This window comes from Sapajus apella, unplaced genomic scaffold (assembly GCF_009761245.1).
Source record: "Sapajus apella isolate SASKATOON/1434 unplaced genomic scaffold, GSC_monkey_1.0 scaffold49, whole genome shotgun sequence".
NCBI classification, from domain to species: Eukaryota; Metazoa; Chordata; class Mammalia; order Primates; family Cebidae; genus Sapajus; species Sapajus apella.
This window is the reverse complement of record NW_022436989.1, coordinates 14,558,670-14,573,528: the sequence shown is the minus strand read 5'-3', so window position 1 is coordinate 14,573,528 and position 14,859 is coordinate 14,558,670. Positions and strand designations below refer to the sequence as shown.

At 43.9% G+C, this 14,859-nt stretch overlaps 1 non-coding gene across 1 annotated transcript; it reads left to right on the top strand.

The window, feature by feature from the left end:
• Positions 1-6,941: 6,941 nt before the first annotated feature.
• Positions 6,942-7,046, top strand: LOC116526205. Its single transcript, XR_004258023.1, has one exon. It is a non-coding gene; the product is annotated as a U6 spliceosomal RNA (small nuclear RNA).
• Positions 7,047-14,859: the final 7,813 nt, after the last annotated feature.

Below are 14,859 nucleotides of genomic sequence, written 5' to 3'. Positions count from 1 at the left end.
ATTTTGGGAAAACACACCAGTTGCAGGGACATATGTGACCTGTGATTTTTCCAAAAGGGTTTTGGGAATTTCTGTATTTAAGAGGAAAGAGCAAGCAAGAGGGAAAAAAGGAGGAGGGAGGGTAGGCAGTGAAGTGGGTGGTTACATTCTACTGAGGCTCTGATAAGCCTTAGTTAACTACATTTTACACGGGAGAAGAGGGTGTAGAGGAAAAAGTCAATGATGCCTTGTCTCATGCTCAGTAAATCTACATTTTATTTAAGATAGAGTATTATAGACATGAGAAAAGGGGAGAAGAGGAAATGAGGCTCATGGGGTTGTGAAATTACAGCTATCTGCTCCAGAACAAAAGGAAGGCAGGATTGGTGCCTTCATTCCCAACTGTAACTTTCCTTTTTGGCATAGTGAGTTTAGGGTCTTGAGATTCTATTTTTTTCACAGCACTGGGAATGTGAAGTTAAAAAGACGTGGTTCTACCCTCACGCAGCTCATCTTCACAGAAAAACAGAGGACCAAAGCACCTAATAGAATGAAAACGTTGCTACTATGACCTCATGGAAGGGCTCTGGAAGAAGAGAAGACTATTTCTTGTTTATGAGACAAAGTTTTTTTCTTTTTAAAATCAATAAATGCTTGGTGTCCTTAAGAAGATTCAAAGTCCTTGAAGAGAAAAAAAAAATCAGTTTTTGGTTCTCTCTTGCTCCATGTTAGCATTTAGTAGAGTCATCTGCCTACAGTCAAGCTTTGAGTTGTGAGGCAGGTTACTTGTGTGTTACATAAGGAACAACTGAGATCCCTCCCAGAGGTGTCCTAAGGACAAGCTAATAGAAATGAGGCCAAAGTGTTTTGTTAGTAAAAAGTTTAAGAGGGCTGCAGGAACATTTCACTGTGACCTAATGAAAGGAAAAGAGAAGGCAGGAGAGAAAGCAAGTCTTGCAGAACAGCTTGCAGATCACCAAAGCATCTTTTGTCTGGCAAAATATGAAAGCCCACATGAGGCACTGGCCATATCACCCATTGACCAGGGAGCCTTGAGGAAAACACTGGGAAATGGACTGCAGAAGGAAGCCCTGCCCTGGCTAAAGAAGGCTGAGGGGCTTGGTTCACATTGCAGGTCTTTTCAATTTCTGCTCATCAAGGCACCAGGATACCTGGGCAGAGATATGCTCATGGCACCATTAAGACAGAGAGAAGCCGGGCGCGGTGGCTCACGCCTGTAATCCCAGCACTTTGGGAGGCCGAGGCGGGTGGATCACGAGGTCAAGAGATCGAGACCATCCTGGTCAACATAGTGAAACCCCGTCTCTACTAAAAATACAAAAAATTAGCTGGGCATGGTGGCTCGTGCCTGTAATCCCAGCTACTCAGGAGGCTGAGGCAGGAGAATTGCCTGAACCCAGGAGGCGGAGGTTGCGGTGAGCCGAGATCGCGCCATTGCACTCCAGCCTGGGTAACAAGAGTGAAACTCCGTCTCAAAAACAAAAAGAAAAAAAAAAAAAAAAGACAGAGAGGAGAGCACTCCGCCTGGGAGGCATTCACCTGGTTCCACCCCTACAGCAAAGGAGGATGCAAAGTTATGACCAGGCAAATCAACTTGAGGTGTCTGGATGATTCTACTTAGCAGTCAGCTTCCCCAAATTATGGCTCCTCTTCTGCTACTCCTCACACAAGCCTACAGCATGTCCTTACAGAACCTTGGTTGATGATGTCTAGATTGAGTGGAATAGTTGATAGTGTCAAACAAAAAGGAGATGATGTCACTAGTGATAGGGACAGGAGGCAGAGAAATTCTGGGCAGAAGAGGGAGTGTGTGTCCTGGGCAAGGGCTCCACCCTCAGGCCTGGAAACTTGGCCCAAAATGAGAACATACATTCCCGTTTTCCTGCTTGAATGTTGCCTTTTCCAAAACCACCCATGGCCCATCCCACCCCACCCCCCATCCTGTGCACATAAAAATCCCAGGCTCTGCCGGCAGAGAGAGAAGAGGAGAGCAACTGGACATTGGAGACTATGTTGAACATCGGAGAGAAGCAGCTTGAATTCAGAGGAACAGCTTGACGGTGTAGCTTCAGAGAGGAGTTCGGCCAAGGATGGCTGGACTCCAGGGGAAGATTACCTTTCTGCTATGTCCTCTTTTCAACTCCCCATCCCGCTGAGAGCCACTTTCATCGGCAATAAAATCCCCCACATTTACCATTTTCAATTCATTCATGTGACCTCATTTTTCTGGGATGCTGTACTAGAGCTGGGAGCCACAAGTGTGTGTGCAAAAGGCTGCCACCCTGACCCTCCACTGAGCTCTTAATACTTAAGCCATCTGCAGATGGCAATGCTAAAAGAACACTGACTGGGGCTTAAGGGGCGGGCGCCCCCCTAGATGCTGCCATGGGGCTTATACAGAGTTCATTTCTACTACCACCCAAAAGCACTCACTCCGGCTCCATACCTGCTCACCTGAGTGGTCCTTCCTGTGGGGGGTTGAGCACACTGGGATGAGGGAGTGGACTTCACCCCTGCCAGTGCTGAAGCACCTGGCTAGTTCCCTTGCCCATGCTCCAGTTTCTACCAGCAAAGGGATCAGGGCAGCTTCCTGCATAAAACAGTGCCACTCTGATCCACCAAAACCTGTTTGGGCATCTGTTTTTTAAAAATCATTTAATTGTTTTTACAACTTTCTTAATAAATACCTAAATAATTCATAAAAGTAGATAACCATAAGTCACATGTGTTTAGCAATCAACATTTAACCTCATGAAATTAAAGGCCATTCTATGGATTCTTGGCCTTGGAGTTCCTTACATTTCGAAAAGAAGGTTGTGTCATTTCCAATGGCTAAAAATTGCTGTTCTTTGGTTAACTGCCCAACATTCAACTTTCATTACACTACACTTTGATTTTCTATTCACCTGTCTATACCTTGCACTAGACTGAATTTCACAAGGGCAGGAATTATCTCTTGTTCTGTATCTTGTGCCCAGCTTGGCATATACAAGAAGGTGTTAAGATTTTGATTGAATGAATGAATAAATATTATGTTAATGTAACAGAGATAGGGTCTTGGCTTGTCATTAGGTCTTAGCTAAATCAAGATAGCATTTGGTCCTAATCATTTTTTACATGGGACAATTCTTACTCTCCTAAGTTACACTGGTACTCACTGAATTTCTGTTCTGCCATCAGAAATGCAAATTAATTACGCAGATTGCATCGCTTTACATTCTGGACAATTAACTTGCAAACTGGTATAAATTCTAGTCTTCTTATCTCATTGCAAAAGGATAAAAGAAGGCTTTGTCTTGTTTTGCAGAATGCGATGAAATCACAGAGCTGTTTCCCTTCGACCCTGAGCTATAGCTTTGGGCTGGGTCCAATGCCACATAGCTGGATCCCAAGCCTGGGGCTTCCCTGCCAGAAGCAAACCGAGAGGTGTTGTGGGAGTCAGCTGGAAACCCAGTTGTGGAGGCTTAAGTTTCCACGTACAGGCTCCCGAGACTCCCGCATATGTGCTCACTTATTTGCAGTTAGGGCCTGGCTTTCCAAACTGGCACATGAACAAACAGGGCTCCTGTTCCTTAGGGCACAAGAAAACTATTATAGAGTTGAAAGCGAATCATGTAAATGATGAGGCCCCAGATTTGAGAAATTACAGGCTTGGGCATCTACAGGAGCCATTTTAAAGATAAACAGATGAGAGGAGGAGCTTGTTTGTGTCTTTATCTCCATTGACCAAGTAGGGACAGCCAGATTGCAGCAGCTGGGGAGAAGGTGTGTCCAGGCTTGTAATGTAATATGACTTTCTTCAATGCCATGAGACTTAGTCCTTAGAATCTAAGTAGGAAGGCAGGTGAAGTAGGGAGGAAAAGTGAGGAAAGCTTGCAGTTGAGTTACACGTTGCCTTGGAGGCATTGCAAATCATTTGAGCACAGTTTACTCCAGTTACATCAGACCTTCTTTTCCACCCACATCTGGGCAGCTTCCGAATGTGCCCTAGCATTGCAGATTCATTAGCATAGGGGTTCAGGCTTGCTTTTAGCCTTAGCAGAGAAAGAGGCTGTTCTTCTCTAAGTAATTTCTTTAAATTTAGAAGACTTTCTGACCCAGAATCTTATTTCCCAAAAGAAAAGAAAGAAGAGAAGCACAACCTCAAAGGGTTTGGAAAGCTTATCATGTTGGAAGATAGATATTCATTCCTCTTGACTAATTATTACAATCCTCTTGTGGTGGGAGGAGGAAGGAGGGGGATCGACCTCAGGAGTGGGGAGTCAGGAAAAGAGGGAGTAGATACTCCAGCCAGCCCCCATTCCCCTTGAGATAAACTGGGGGGCTGATGTCAACATTGGCAAATGACTATAGCATCTTGCTTTCATCCAGACAATCTGCAAAGAGCTGTGCGCAATTCATTTCATGCCCTCTTCACAGCTGAGAGGTCAGCCAGGTGGCATCATTAGCCTGCAATGAGCTGCTCCTCCTCTCTGCCTCCAGAGCACTGATCAGATTGTGTCCTGGCCACTCTTTCTAAAGTGTTCACGTGGGGTTTGGGCATTGTCCCTATTTCAGAGGACTCGGGAAGACCTAAACTTTCATCTGCCAAGCCCATTCCCTACCGCCTGATTCCCTGGGAGAGATGTACAAATAAGTGATAATGGGCGAGAAACCAAAGGCTCACTTTATTTTCAGCCAAGTTCCTTTCAGACTGCGGCACTGGGATGAGCCTCTGTGCCTAAATGGGGCCTCTCTGGATCCCTAAACATAAGTGTAGTGTTGAACCCCAAATGAAAAGCCTGTTCATTTGTGAGAAAAGAGAAAGGAGAGCCAGAGGTTCCATTCTAGTGCTGCAAACTCTGTCTTTCTCTCCAACCTTCCCCAAGGGACAGAGCAGAATTGGATGTGTCCACAGCTGAAGTGCAGGAAGCAGGAGGAATCAGACAGTCATGCCCAAATGAAACCGTGTAAAACCTGTAACCCCACCCTGTGGCAGATGGGACCCAGTTTGTGTCCTGGAAGCTGGCTCTCGGTGGGGCGGGGGGCAGGGTTAGTATAGGTGAAGGTAGGGGGCTGCTTCTCCTCTACAGACGTGTATTATTCTGTCTCCCTCAGCGTGCTAGCCGTAAGACCCAGGCACTGGGTCTTAAGTATCACTGAAGCTCCAGTCCACTTTCTAACACTCTGGGCAGCACAGAGCAGGCTCAGGAGAGATTACTCCTTGTTAAAAGGAGATGGGGCTCAGAGATGTCAGGTGACTTCCTCAGATTCTGCGGCTAGCAAGTGGCTGATAAGCGGGACTCAGGTTTTTAAATTGTGTGATTTCCTTACATTATGCTTCTCTGCCGTGTGGCATCTCTCCTGAACAGGTAGAAATGCATCCGAATGGAGCCTGGCTGGGATTCGTGACTCCTGCAAACACCCTGACATTGCATACAAACTTTTTGTGTGTTGATTTCTGAAGAGAGGCTCAGTGGTTTTCAACACATGCTCAAAGAAGTTTGCCACCTAAGGAGAAGTTAAGAACCAGTCTTTCAGGAGAATGCACTGGGATCTACTCTAAATAAAATGCACAGTGCCTGTGTGCTGTAGGCACTAACTTAGGATCAGCCTCCTTACCGCTTTTCTGAAAGTGAGGCAGCAGCAAATGGATGGAAGCCCAATGACCACATCACATCCTCACCTTTGGAAGGTGTCTAGCTTGGAGTTTCAAATTAGAAAGAGAATTGACTCACGTGGGAGCATATTTTCTCTAACTTGAAAAAAATAAAGAACATCCCTTTCAGCCCCAATATATCTGTCAAGTGAAAATGGATGAAAATATCATGAAGATGATTGAGAGACAGATACGCCCAGACACCAATATCCACTAATAACCATATTACCTTAGAGGATTGAAACTTCAACATGGCCAGATTTTAAGGCACATTTTATCACCAAACCTGAGCTGGAGAAACAACAACAAAAAAGAGCTGGTCATGTTAAAATTATGACCAAGAGAGGTTTTCTTTCAGAATTTATTCTGTTGTTTGGAGTGGTGGTCAGAGAAGAATGTCGATGGGCAGGAAATAGGAGGAAGGCCTTCTATGATTTTGTGAATTTTTGTATTTATTACTTAGCTCCTGTATTAGCCAGGATAAGGTTGAGTATGCTGTTGGAATAATCCCCAAATCTCAGGGGATTAAAGACACAAAACTTTTTTTGCTGCTGTATTACATGTCTCCCATTGGCCAGGAGGGGCCTCTGCTCTTTGTAATCGTTAAGGGTCCCAGTCTGACGGGGTAGCCATTATTTTACAACACTTCTAGCTTCACATGCGGTTTCAGAGTTGACTTTGGCAAGGTCATTGCTGCCCATATTCCACTGGCCAAGCAAGCCACATGGCCACACTTAGCCTCAAGGGGACAAGGATATGCACCTCTCATGTACCTAGAAGTGAGCCTGACTCAGGCATCCTTTCTATCCTGAATTGAGTTTTAAAAAGTCACGTGGAATAGAAAGAAAAAAAACCCAAACAGTATTTCTGCACTTCATCACAATAACGATTTTGTATCTGAGCTGGAGTTGAATAATAAATATTTACAATAGAAAGTTAACACTGCCTGTCTAAAGGGCTCAGATCTAAGATCTATGGAAATAATATGTTTGAGAAGAATTTACTGACACAATGCCTCCAATTAGTCAGGAATAGACCCCATGATAAAGCATATTGGTGACAACTCACCTTAAGTTAGTTCTGGTTGAGTGAAAAATGAAAATGCTCATGCTATATTTGTCACAGTGAGATGTGTGACCACAGAACCCACAGTCAGAGTTTCTGAGGCATTTTCAACATGCGAAATTGCATGAGGTTGGAAGCATAGTTACTCTGTAAGACAGGTAATTTAACACTTGTTGGTCACTTTCAGACCATCAGCAACCCCCTTTAAAAGGTCAAGGTGCTGTGTTTGTTTGGATAACAAGTGATATTGGAAGTGATACTGAAAATTGGAATGACACAGAGAAAATTACCATGGGCCCTGTGCAAGGATAACACACAAACTTGCGAAGTATTTAATACTTTGGGGCAAGATGAAAAATGCTCTGTGGATGGGTGGTGGTGATGATTGCACTTCAGTGTAAATCAACTTAATCCCACTTAACTGTACACAGAAAAATGTTTATGATAGTAAATTTTATGGTTTATGTATTTTGCCATATTCAAAAATGTAAAATATCTCACTCATTTTTATATTGTTTGAATTGAACTGATAGTATTTTGGATACGTTCATTAAATAAAATATATTATTAGCCTTTTTTAAAAGGCAGCATGTTGCCTAAACCAAATTGGGCAGACATCTACTGTTGCTGTCACAGGCTGCATTTTATAATATTTTTTTATATTTATCTAAAGGGCAGATGATAACTAGCCAATAATAACACATTTTATTGGCCGGGCGCAGTGGCTCACACCTGTAATCCCAGCACTTGGGATCCACCTGCCTCTCAGGAATGGAGGACTGATAAAAGGAGCAGGGAAAAGCTTAAGCCCAGACGAAAGATTTGGGGAACATGTTGTTTGTCTACTCCTTTTCTGGAGGAATCCTGCCCTCCAGCGCTACAGTATCAGTGAGCACATGCAGCACCCTATCCTGTGAGTTCCAGGTGGTGCCTGTCCCTGGCTGTGGGATTTCCTCTTCACGCCTGCAGGCTTGGTGGAAAAGCCACCTGCTGAGGGCAAGTGTCCCGGGTGGTGCAGTCTACCATCAGTTAGTGAGTGAGTCCATTCAATGCAGAGGAGCCAGTGGACTTGGTGACACTCACAGGCCACCCCTTCAACCCCTGGCTAATAGAGGTGGCAAGAACAATAACAGCTTTGGTGGACAACCCACACAGGACTGGGAAGGGCTGGGATTGAGAGAACTCACACCTGCCTGCACTCCCGCACGTGCTCCCTCTCCACCGCTGCCTGCGCTCCTCCTGAAACGCAGTTCCCCAGATAACCACGTACTCACTCTCTCACCTCACTCAGGTTTTTTTCTTTTCAAAGATGTCTTCCTTAGCCACTGCATTTAATTTGATCCTCTATCTTCAACCTGCATCCCTATCTCTGTCATGCCTGCTCTTTTTTTCCCTAACGTACATTTCAGTCATGTATTTGCTTGTTACCCCTCTCCTCTTGCTAGCATGTCAGCTCCACAAGGGCAGGGCTTTTTGTCTACTGTGTTTACTACTGTAATCCCAGTGCCTAGAACAGGGCCTGTAGAATGAATGAATGATGATATGCATTGTCTAGCACAGAGCTGAGCCCTAATCTAAGTACTTAAATATTTCCATCCCTAATTTTTCCACTGAGCTACAAACGTAGAGTAGTTTCAACTGCCAATCTGACAACCTCACTTGGCTAAGAAGAATGACAAACTAACCCGGCCCGGGGGAAACCCTGACTGGCACTGACCTTCTTCCCCTAATATCCCTGACTTGATCTCCCTCATCTCACTTAAGGTTCCATCATCCACCCAGACACCTCACCAAAAATCTAAGCATCATCCTTAATTCCTTTCCTTCCCATTCACTCCCATCCAATCCATCAGCAAACCTGTTGGCTTTATTTCCAAGATGAATTCCTACTGTGTCAACTTCACCTTATCTCCAGAAACTATTCTAGTCCAAGCCCAGCCATCAGAATTTCCTACCTGGGTTATGCATACTCTATTAATTATTCTTTTTGCACTCATGTCCTCCTATAATCCCTACCCTATAAAGCAGACAGGATGATCTTTTAAAATGCAAAGTAGATGATGTCACTTCCCTGTGAAAAATTCCTCCCAGGGTCACCACTGCATGTAGACTAAGATTTAGGCTCTTTCTTTGGTTTCCAATGTCCCACACGGCTGGCTCTGCCTCTCAAATAAACTCATCTGCTACCATACACTGGGTCACTTACCCTCCTATGCCCTATATTCCCCAGCATGTCCTCAGAGCAAGTCAAGCTCATTCCTGCTTAGGGACCTTGGCTCCTGCTCTTTCCGCTACCTGGACAGCTGTGCTTCCACATCTTCACAAAGCGGTCTTCATATCAACGCCTCCTATCTTCACAATGCACCTTTGCAATGCTTCATATCAAATGGTACCTCCCCATCTAAATCCTATCACCTCCACCCTGGCCATTCTTTATCAAATCATCATCGTATTCTGTATCTTTGCTTCTTAGATTTTTAGCATGTGTTACTATCTAAAATCACCAGGTAGAATTGTTTACTTTTTAATTTTTCTCCTCCTGCCCATTCCCACCCTAGGTAGCATGTAAATTTCCTTCTATGTGAGAAAAATCCTTATCTGCATAGTTTACAGTTTGCCACTGGGATCCTAGTGCCCCGCACAGTGCCAGGCTTGTCACAGGTGATCAATGAATATTTGTTACGTAAATGAACCTTGTTGAGCTAAACAGAACTGCAGTACTATCCCCATGTAACAGACACGTAGGGATTTAAGTCATTTGCCCAAAGGTATGCAGCCAGTAAATGGCAGAGGAAACTAGGGGTCATAGCTGGGAGCCAGTGGCACCTGGCAGAACGTATTCTCTTGGTAAGGCTAAATTGTCAGGAGCATCTGACCTTAAAGACCTGAGGCTTAGACACGTGGCCAGTCACCTACCAGGCTGGAGCTTCAGAGAGCTAGTGACCAGTCAGGGAAGCCTGACCCTGAAGAGTGGGGTACCAACAGCAGGGGTGTCAAGAGTGATAGAGTGGCGTACCTTCAGAGACTTGCCAGAGGTCTCACTGGATAATTCATAGTGAAGCCCACCATAGGGGCACCAGGTTGGATAAAGGTAGAAATAAATTTGGCCACCAGAGTGAGGATTCCAGGGTAGCACTTCCCACTTCTGAAAGCCTGGCTAACACTGTCTGCTTCCTCGTCCAGCTTTATGGTAGTCATCCTCCTCTCTCTATTTAGAAGGCATCCCAGTCTTATCCTTCTGGGCAATTCATGCTCAGCTAAATTTCCAGCCCTGTGTCTCCTAGTGACACCTGTGTCTTGGCATGAAACAAAGAGCTGATATATATTAAGACAGCTCTGTTAGTAAACTGTATGGTGTTTAACGAGCCAAGCGAAATCAGAACTAATAGTATTATCTGTCTGCTTAGCGCACGAATGTAATAGCATAATCTCATGCGAGGAGCAAACAGAGAGAGAGACAGAGAAACATCAGTTTAAAGGAGTCTTGTTTGACCTCCCCTTCATGTGCAACAGCTTCCTGGGTGTTCACATTGCTGGGTTCAAGTCTCCAAAATAGTCAGTAGGCAGAAAGTCTCCTCTGTTTGATAACAGTCCTAGATCTGTCAGTTGAGTTGCCAACCCTAATTTGTAAATTCTCTTCTGTAAAGATTGCACAATTGTGCTCATTTTCTGTTGACTGTGGGCTGGCTAATGGCTGCTAATGAGTCAGCTGCTAAGTGACTCACCATTGCATCAATAACAGAACAGATCCCTTCGTCCCTGAATCTGCTGGAAGAAAATGATGTCTTCCTTTGACAATGTGTCCCTTTTGGCCCCCACTGAGAACACATGACCTGATGTACTGTGTAAAGCATCCCATCCTTAAAGAGCCCACTCTATCAACCCAATGAAAACCAAGAGGAATATTCCAAGTTTCTGGTGTTTTTCTATTTTGGGTTTTTGTTTTCCTCACTGCAGAATGTTCCCACTTGCATTCTGTTTAGTAAACTAGAAAGTCTCATCTTTCTTCTCGTGTAAGGTGTGCTATTGTTGATGGTATTCTCTGAGCTCTGGGTGACTTAAGGTGTGTCAGAATAGATTGGTAGGAGGAAAAGACAATGGTGAGTCAGGGTCTGGTTTATGACCAGATGCACAGTTGGCACTGGCAGGAAGACAGAAAATCAGGAATAACTGAACAATCAGCTAGCCTTGGGGGGATTTTTCATAATGTAATGGTTACTCAGCAACATAAATGTCCTAAGTGGTCCCCTCTCAAAGAAAACTCAATACTGCATACACAAATATAAACTGGTAACACTTTAAACAATAGTGCTCTAGGTATGACAAATAAGATGTTTCACCAGGCATGGTGGCTCACGCCTATAATCCTAGCACTTTGGGAGGCTGAGGCGGGCTGATCATGAGGTCAGGAGTTCAAGACCAGCCTGGCCAATATGGTGAAACCCCATTTCTACTAAAAATACAAAATTTAGCTGGGTGTGGTGGTAGGCGCCTGTAATCTTAGCTACCGGGGAGGCTGAGGCAGGAGAATGGCTTGAACTCAGAAGGCGGAGGTTGCATTGAGCCGAGATCAAGCCACTGCACTCCAGCCTGGGTGACAGAGCAAGACTCCATCTCAAAAAAGATGTTTCACATAATAAAAGGTATTCTCTAGCGAGGGTCCTTCTCAGTAATTTCATACATCATTTGAAGTGTGATTCACACATTTCTCAGGGTCCACCGGGAACAGGAAATGGGAACAGAGGAACCAGGAGCAGAGGACTCAAGGGAGGCATCAAGTTCTACCTCCAGAGTTAGAACAGGAAAGAGAACGGAAAGCTTCAAACCCAGTTAATCCAGGCTGTACATGCTTCAGAACTGCACCAGCCCACTGCATCTGAGATCCCGAGACAAGCTGCCTCGGAACGAGCAAGAGCCCCCTGCTCCTTCCTTCTTCCATGAGGAGCTACCTAGTACCTGAGTAATGGCTACATACTCTCCAAGTGTAAGTGTGTCTTCAGACTTTCCACCTTCATAGGCCCAGTCCAGACCTTGTCGTGTTATTACTTCTTTGTTATGGGGTACTTTGAAATATAGAACCATGCCTCTAGGTTCTAGGACACTGGTCTCTCCCCACTTCCTCTATGCTGGAACAACACTATTGCTGCTGTGATACAGGTCACCCCCTCTTACAGGCTTACACACTCCCCTTTCCATTCCTTTCATTCCACTCAAGGAATTTTGAAACAAGTGATTTCTAACTAAAATATTCACCTACTTTAATAATTTCACAATAGTAACAAATCACTTGTTAAACATTCCAGTGTGTTGCAATACGGATGTGGAGGATGGCTCTTTTGGAAAAACCAACGAAGCTCAGAGATGTTTGTGACTTGCAGAAATGATAAGGACACCCAGGCCTGCTGACCCCCACCCAAGTGGCTTGTTCCTGAGCCTCATGGGTTGTACAGGACACTTAGATTGTGCAAATGCGCAAATGCAGAAGTGGTGATGGACAGGAGCCAGTAGCCTGTACATTTTGTTACATTTTCAGCCTCTGAAAAGTCATTTTTCTGTCTTGTACTTCAGTGTCCTTTCTCTCAATTCCAGGCTGAACGCCCTTTACCTTTATCCCTGTGCTTGGATCTTTGTTCACTGCCTTCTCTGGGGTGAAAGTTTCTCTTCAGTCTTCATTGGCTTCAAGGCCTCGCAGGAGCACTACTTGCTTTCTGAAGCCATTTCCCATTTCGCATTTTCTGGTGATCTCTCCCATCTCTCCTACAGCTATACCATCTCTATCACTCATTCAGGACCTTCAAAATGTCCCTGATGTTGTGAAATCATCTTTAAAAATATTATCATGTCCTCTTGCTGGGATATACATTCCTTGAACAGGTATTGTGCCTTATACTATTAATTATTTTTTCTTTTATTAATTATTAATTTACTAAATAATGTATTATTCCGATCTACCAAAGATTTGAGATAGCTTACAAAAATAATATAATCTGAGAAGATAAAATTAGCAGTCAAGGTAGTTCACATGAAAGAGAACAAGAAAAGGAGAGGCGTTTTCACATCCCTAGCACCCTATACAGTATCTAATCCTAGAAACTCACTACTTCTTTGTTGCTTCTAGGGAATCTATTGAGAAAACACAAAATCAAAATATTGATCCATTCTATTTGTATATCACTTTACAATTTTTAAAAGATCTTTACATCATTGGGGCTAAGCATTCTTAGAAATACATTTTTGATCTTTATTTTATAAGTAAGAAAATTAAGACTTAGAGACGTAAAGTGACTTGACCAAGTTCACTGGCTGTTTAAGGTGGTAAGCTGTCACTGACACCCAGTTTTCTTGATTGAAAATGTAGTGCCCTATCTGCTGGAAGAACAAACTTTGTATAAAGATTAAGAGATGTGGGGAATGAGAATATTACTGGAAACCTGCACAGTGGGGTGATGCCAGCCATCCGGGAGAGAGGGAATAATCAGTTATTGGGTGAGGACCTAATACAGATACCTCATATTTTTTCAAAATCAGGTCCTCTGAGTAAGAACTAATAATCCCTATAGAGGTCATTCATAGAGCAGAATCACAGAGAAACTGGGATGTGCCAGAATGAGGCTGAGGGGTTGAGGAAGTCTATGAAGAGCGACAGCTTAGGGCCATCAGAAATTCAGGCCATTTATTACCACAAGTTTGTAACCCATTGTCACTATTGGTTTTGCATTCAATCAATTTTATATTCAATTTTAGAATATAAGAAAGCAATGAAAAGGCTAACCAAAAAAGGCTAACAAAAAAGGCAATGAAAAGACTACCAAAGGTGCAATTCCTCACAATCCACTCTGAATAAAAGTGAAGTAGAGGCCAGGCGCAGTGGCTCGTGCCTGTAATCCCAGCACTTTGGGAGGCTGAGGCAGGTGGATCACTTCAGGTCAGGAGTTCAAGACCAGCTTGGACAACATGGTGAAACCCTGTCTCTACTAAAAATACAACAATTATGGTGGTGCATGCCTGTAATCCCAGCTCCTCAGGAGGCTGAGGCAGGAGAATCACTTGAACCTGGGAGGAGGGGGTTGCAGTGAGCCAAGATCAGGCCACTGCACTCCAGCCTGGGCAACTCAATAAGACTCCATCTCGAAAAAATAGAAAACAAAAAGAAACAAAAAAGAAAGTAAAGTAGAAAATGTAAGCTGCATCCATGATTTATCAACATGATGTTTTGTTTAGAAAACTGTTGCCAGTACCATGAAAGAGATGTTTCCATCGGTATCTAAAAGAAAGCATTACTGCCAATATTGGGACAAAGATTTTCATAGTTTGGTGGAAAACCTTTATCTTTCTTTGGGCATTCTCCCTCCTGGTCTTATTAGATGAAGAAAGTATCTATTAACCATGCCTCCAGGCAGACCAAGCTTCCTTTGGAAGCCCTTTAACTCCCTATACCCTGGAAACCCGTTGTGCAGCAGGGTAATCATGCACCCAGTACTCCATACCAGCTCCAAACCTTGCCACCATGCTCAAGTCTTATCTGTCCATGGAGAAGTGGGCCCTAATGCTACCCACAGGACCACAGTGATCATTCTAAAATACATCTCCTCAAAAAGCCCAGAAGCTCCTTGGGAAATAAAATAACATTTTTGAAACAGTCAAAAAAGTTCTTTTTTGAAATCAGAGAATGATTGAAATTTATTTGAATCAAGATCAGTAGAGTATTAGAAGCTGAATGGAGTGGCATGGGCCATCAGTGAGGGGCACTCTCTAGGAATTTAGAGAACTAGGGGATGAGACCGACAGAAGTTATTAAGAAGGTGGCATGAAGAAATAGGGGCAGAGGCAGACCCACCTGTGCTAGGATTCCAGCCCCGTCCTGGCTGTATGTGTGACCTTGGAAATGTTACTTGGCCATTTCATGCCTCTGTTTCTTGATTAAACACAAATCACAGTTTAATGGCAGTTTCCGAAGAGGTGGCCAAGAGTAGCATGTATTTAGAAAACATTAAAAGACAGTAACATTAAACCAGTATGGGAGTTAGCTTCTAGTGACAGCTCTGGACTGCTGAAGCACTTATTTTTAGGCTTTTCTAAACCTTTGCAATTTATTTCAGGGGATTCAAGGAAAGAGCATGGATTTTCTCAAAGGGATGAAATGAGCTGCAAAGCAT